Here is a 6,000-nt window from a genome sequence, read left to right on the forward strand (position 1 = left end):
ACTTTTTTTATTTTCCCTTTTTTTAATTTCCCTTTTTTAATTTCCCTTTTTTTAATTTCCCTTTTTTAGTTTCCCCTTTTTTAATTTCCCTTTTTTAATTTCCCTTTTTCTTTTTAAATTTTTCAAAAGCAGAATCTCGGTCGAGTTATAAATAGATTTGCTGTATTCCGTGTGGTAGTAACTGGATACTAGAACTTGTCCAAGATTCTGCTTCCTGGGTAATCTACGTCGCAGCCATCAACATCAATGCCAATCACAATATGGCCAAACATAATGCACGTCTAGAAACAGGCTGTGTAGACGACTACGACTAAGACGCCAAAAACCCGCCTCTGTATCGTGTTTCTACAGAGCCAAATACCGTTTTGGAAGCGGTATGGAAGCGTTAACCACTCCTGTGGAAACAGCCTCCAACGCCTTTTTTTCAACGCCTTTTCAACGCCAACGGAAACCTCGTTGGAGTAGGTTTTTGCCGATGACGAAGCGGGTAGATTTTCTGTGGAAACAGACCTAAGCGGTAACTTGCCGTTTATTGAGCAAAATCAGGCAAAATGGCTGTTAATCAACAAGACGACATGATAAAATCCTTAATAACAGCCTGGGCAACATTTAACAAGTCCAAACTATTTATGTAAAGCAACAATTTCTCTGTGATACGGAAAAACGGACAAATTCACACAATTCGGGGTTCGCTCATGGAAATTTGTAAATGCCACAAAATAGTGAAAAACTGTATATATAAAGTGTCAAACTTTTCTGTTGATTTGCAAATTATAACAAAGAAAAGTGATTATTAAGCAGTAATCAACCATTAAACAATCCATTCTAGCATTAATTCTAGGCCTACGATGCAAGATTCTGGCCATACAGTAAAAGGTATGACAAAATACACTTTTAAAACATGTTTGTTAGTACGATGCAAATATAACTAAAACCAATATTAGGCATGTTAGGGTAGAGGGACATCACATGACGTCATTCAGCTTAAACGGTATGAACACGCCAACGGCAAAAACCTGTCTGTGGAAACAGCAGGTTAAACGGTAAGTTAACGGTAAGATACCGTTATCCATTTAGCACAAACAAATAAATAAACAAATAAATAAATAAATAGATACATAAATATAGGCCTATGGCCTATAAATTAAGTAAATTAATAAATTAATTAATTAATAAAGAAATAAATAGATAAAATAATTAAATAAATGCATAAATAAACAAACAGTTGTTATCAATTAATTTATTAAATGGAAACGATTAAATAAAGAAATAAATATAAATAAAATAAATCATTAATTGATCAATTAATAAATAAAAGAATTCATTGATTGATAAATAAACACATAAATAAGCAAATAATCAATTACAGGTAATTGTTAAATAAATACATAAACAAATAAATCAAGGCAGAGAATTTTATTTCAATTTTATATACGCCAAAATATTTTCTGACTTTAGTCAAAATTAAAACTCTATTGATGGTAAAAATTTTATGTAAATTTTACGTAGGTCCTAGACTATGCCATAGTCGATTTTTGATAAATAAAACATGTTTATATTAATCATGATGAAAGCATTCAGTTGAACTCGAAATTATACTGATATTTATTACATCCAAATACTAGTATAAAATGGTTATGAAAAAGTTTATATAATTATAATAGTGACAGTAAAGGTAAAGTCCCGGGGTAAAATATAGGCCTACGTAGGCTTATATTATTGAATGCAACATCATAATGTCATTATATAAGCACTTCAATACTGAACAATTCTGATTTTAGAATCTACCAGTTTATTAATCGCATAAGTCCCCGGCATAAGTCCCAGGAAGCTAACAAACAGAGGGAGTATGAGGCCACATGTCACAGGGGAAGTTGCCCAAAGGTGTCAAAATTCTCCAAAAATGTCCGAAATTTTGCAACATTTTTTAATGTTACGTAAAGTTCCCCAAAAGTGCGTGAGGTTGCATGACCTATTTGTGCTGCACTGGAAAAAATTTGACAATTTGATAGAATTCGCGCTCACTTTACGCAGCTTGCGCGGGAGTTGAAGCAATTTTGAGTAATTTTGAAAACTTTTGAGCATCTTTTCAGCAACTTTAAGCAATTTTGAGAAAATGTTAAGCAATTTTGTAAAATTTTGAATAACTTTACGTGATTTTGAGAAACTTAAAAAGCAACTTTGTGCAACTTACCGCAATTTCGAGGAAGTTTTAAGCAAGTTTGTGAAACTTGGAATAACTTTATACTATTTTGACAATTCTGGACCACTTTGGGCAACTTCCCCTGTGACATAGGGCCTAGTACGGTGACTGAAAAGATACCCGGTATATTTATAGGAGTATTATAGCACGTGCAGCCGGTGCGGCCATGCGGCCTAGCGCGTTCAAATCGATAATGTATTGTGCATGATAATTTTTGAACTGACTGATTTTGAGGAGTGAAGACGTGTTTCACACTCTCTCTCCCAATTACACACAAATCAATGGGATAATCAGTGATAAGTATTGAGCCTACATGCCTATCACTGTTCTACTATAGCTACCTGTACAACACTGACTGATGTAGTGATGAACTATATGTAGTGATTAATATGGAGACATCTAGCAATACAGATCATAGTACACCTCCATCTCAGGGTATTACTGACCAGTTAATGGCAAGCTCCGAATATAGAGCCTACATGAAACAGCTATTAGCTGAAGTAGTTGATGAAAAGATTGGAAAAAGACTCGAAATATGTGAAAGTGAAATACATGAGATAAGACTAGAGATTGACACATTGAAGGAGGACAAGAACCAGAGAAAGAAAGTAGATGATGATTTTTCTGAAAAACTATCTAATGTCCAAAATGAGCTCGATATTCTTGAACAATATAGCCGTAGAAATAGTCTTCGGATAAATGGAATAACAGAGAATCCTAAAGAAGATACAAATGAACTCATCAAAACTATGGCTAAGGAGAGGTTGGGCGTGACAATAGACGATCGAGACATAGATCGCAGTCATCGAGTGGGTAAACCAAGACCAGAACCAAGACCAATTCTGATGAAGTTTACCAACTACAAAGCCAGAAATGATGTGATGAAAGACAGAAAGAAATTAAAAGGTAGCAACATCACAATAAAGGAGGACTTGACCAGGATTAACCAAGACTTGCTTACCAATACAGCAAAGAGAACTGGTGTTAAGAATACATGGAGTCACGATGGCCGCATCCTTGTAGCAGCACCAACAAGTACCCCAGGTAAAACTGTAATAATTCAAATACGAAATACCAGCGATTGGCAGAAACTTCCTGACAAGGAAGTCTTCGAAGAGTTCGAGAAACAAAGAGCGGTAAGAGCAAAAGCCAATCAGAATGTAAATGCTGAACTTACTCAACACAAGATGCTAACCTGAACAAAGGCCGGAAGCCTACGGTAAAGGCTAGCGATTTGTATGTGAACATTTTACAAACATTTTGTACTATATAATTATAATTCTTTACTGTCACTGTAACAGTGTAATATCATCAGGGAACTACTGCACGGAGCCTACGGTAAAGGCTAAAGTGAAGTTACAGACTTTTAATGTAAAATAAAGTGGTACTCGGAGTCCACTGATCAATCGCGTCAGTAACAGTGACATTGCACTTGATATTGTAAAACATGTGAAATAATTATACTATATTATTGTGATTATTGTCTTTATCATGTAGTTACGGGACAGTAGTCCTACTAAACTACCTATGTGATACAATGTTTTTATGTGTGTATTATTTTGATCATAGACAACAGGGTCTATGATTTGATGCAAATAAAGTTTGATGATGTTGATCATGACACCCTTGTTGGTATATATTATAGATTAGTTGAATGAAAAACTAGTGGTTTTTGAACTGGATATTGATAATGACTGAAATAATAAAATAAATGAAAAATGTTGCAGATGTACTGGTGATGTTAACATGTATTTAATGCTGGTATTGACTCTAGTATAATGATGGTATTAAATACAAAACAATTGTTGGTAATGACTAGAATTAAAAATGTTCTACTGAACATGAAACTTAACGATGGTACTGAACGAAAATATGTTGTTGATATGCTGTTGATAATGACATGAAACATGTTGGTGTTTTAAAAAATTGTGTTAGTAATACTAGTGGTATACAACACGAATCAGTTGGTAATGACTTGAATGAAATGTTATAATAAAAATTTAGGTGGTTTTGAACTTGATGCTGGTACTGAATGTAAAGTGTTGTGAATTTACTGGTGATGCTATAATATGATACTGATGTTGGTATTTACTAATACAAAATAGTGTTAGTAATACTGGTGGTATTCAACACAAAACATTATTGTTGGTAATGACTTTATATTAAAAATGTTCTTTATAATATCTTGTGGTTTTAAACACAAACCAATTGCTGGTAATGATTTCTATGCTGTACTAGCTGCAATAAAATTGTTGCAAAGTGGTGTTGTTTAACATGAAAATCATGTTGTTATTGACTCTAATAGAATTGGTACTATGAAATATTAGTAGTTGTAATATCAAAAACCATTTGTGTTGCCAATGCCTAATGTTGACTAGTGAAAATGGTATAGTTTTTGAGGCTGATGTTGATGACAAAAGAGTGTCTACAGAAATTATTGTTTGATGTTAAACATTTGTTGGTAACAACTCTAGTAAAAGGTATTAAAGACCCTGGTGGTGTTGAACAAGATGTTGATGATGATGATGTAATTCCGAAACTGTGTCAATAGAATGTTACTACAGTTTGTGTCTCTCATTAACTATAGAAGATGTTGGTTTTTTTTTTTTTATGTTATTAACTGATCAAGATAATGGTTTACTTACAATATGTACACCCCCAACCAGTACCATTTTTACCATGTTAACAGTTTTCCCTATTCAACAGCTTGGTTATGTTTTAAGCCTGAAAATGGTTAAAGGGAAAATCTTTTTGTTGTTGTTGTTTTGTTTGCGAAAATTATTGACAGGTACTATTATACTGGGTGTATCTTTCTTTTTTCTAGTAATCTGTGATATACATGTACCTAGTAATACATGTGGTTCTTTAAGTAATTCTGATAATGCCTGACTGACGTTTCATTGTTGTACAGTACTTTTCACCCAAATATTGTTTGTGGCATGTGGGCCATACTTAATGTTGACCTCAAATTTATTTGAGTGCAAAAAATTTGTTTGTTTGTTTTTAAATTGTAATTTTATATATATATATTATTTTGTGTTTTGATGTCTGAATGTAGCCCTTGTTCTGTATGCCAAAAGCGTGTTAAGAAAAATCACAGAAAACTGAAATGTAGCACTTGTAAATGTTTTGTGCATAAATCATGTAGCAGTCTGAGCAGAAAAGAATTCAGGGAAAAATGACAATCATTATTGGTTTTGTGTAAAATGCAATGATACAATGAATTTACCATTTAACCACTTCATTGATGATGAAAATTTCTTATTAGAATTGTACAAGTATTTTGATATTGATGATACTCCACGTGAATTTAATGTTGATAAATATGAACACTTGGCTATTGATCCAACAAAATACCAGGATGATATGAATACAGGGCAATTTAACAGTCACACTAATTATTATACTGATACTAAGTTAAGAGATGTTACTAACGAATCTTCTGAAAATTTGTCACTCCTTAATTTTAACATTAGGAGTCTGGATAAGAACTTTGATTCGTTTAGAGATTACATGTGTACTATTGATATTGACTTTCATGTTATAGGATTGGTGGAAACATGGTTAAAAAGAAAAGCCACATGATTATTTTAATGTTAGCGGTTATAATCTTGAATTTGCAAACAGAAAGAATAAAGGCGGTGGTGGCGTTTGCCTCTATATGAAGAACAACATACATTATAAACTCCGTGATGACTTGGATGGTATTGAACATCCTGAATATGTTGAAAGTCTCTTTCTAGAAATAGAAAGAACAGGATTGCAAAACATTGTTATTGGTGTTGTATATAAACCTC

The sequence above is a fragment of the Amphiura filiformis genome, chromosome 18 (genome assembly GCF_039555335.1).
Source record: "Amphiura filiformis chromosome 18, Afil_fr2py, whole genome shotgun sequence".
NCBI classification, from domain to species: domain Eukaryota; kingdom Metazoa; phylum Echinodermata; class Ophiuroidea; order Amphilepidida; family Amphiuridae; genus Amphiura; species Amphiura filiformis.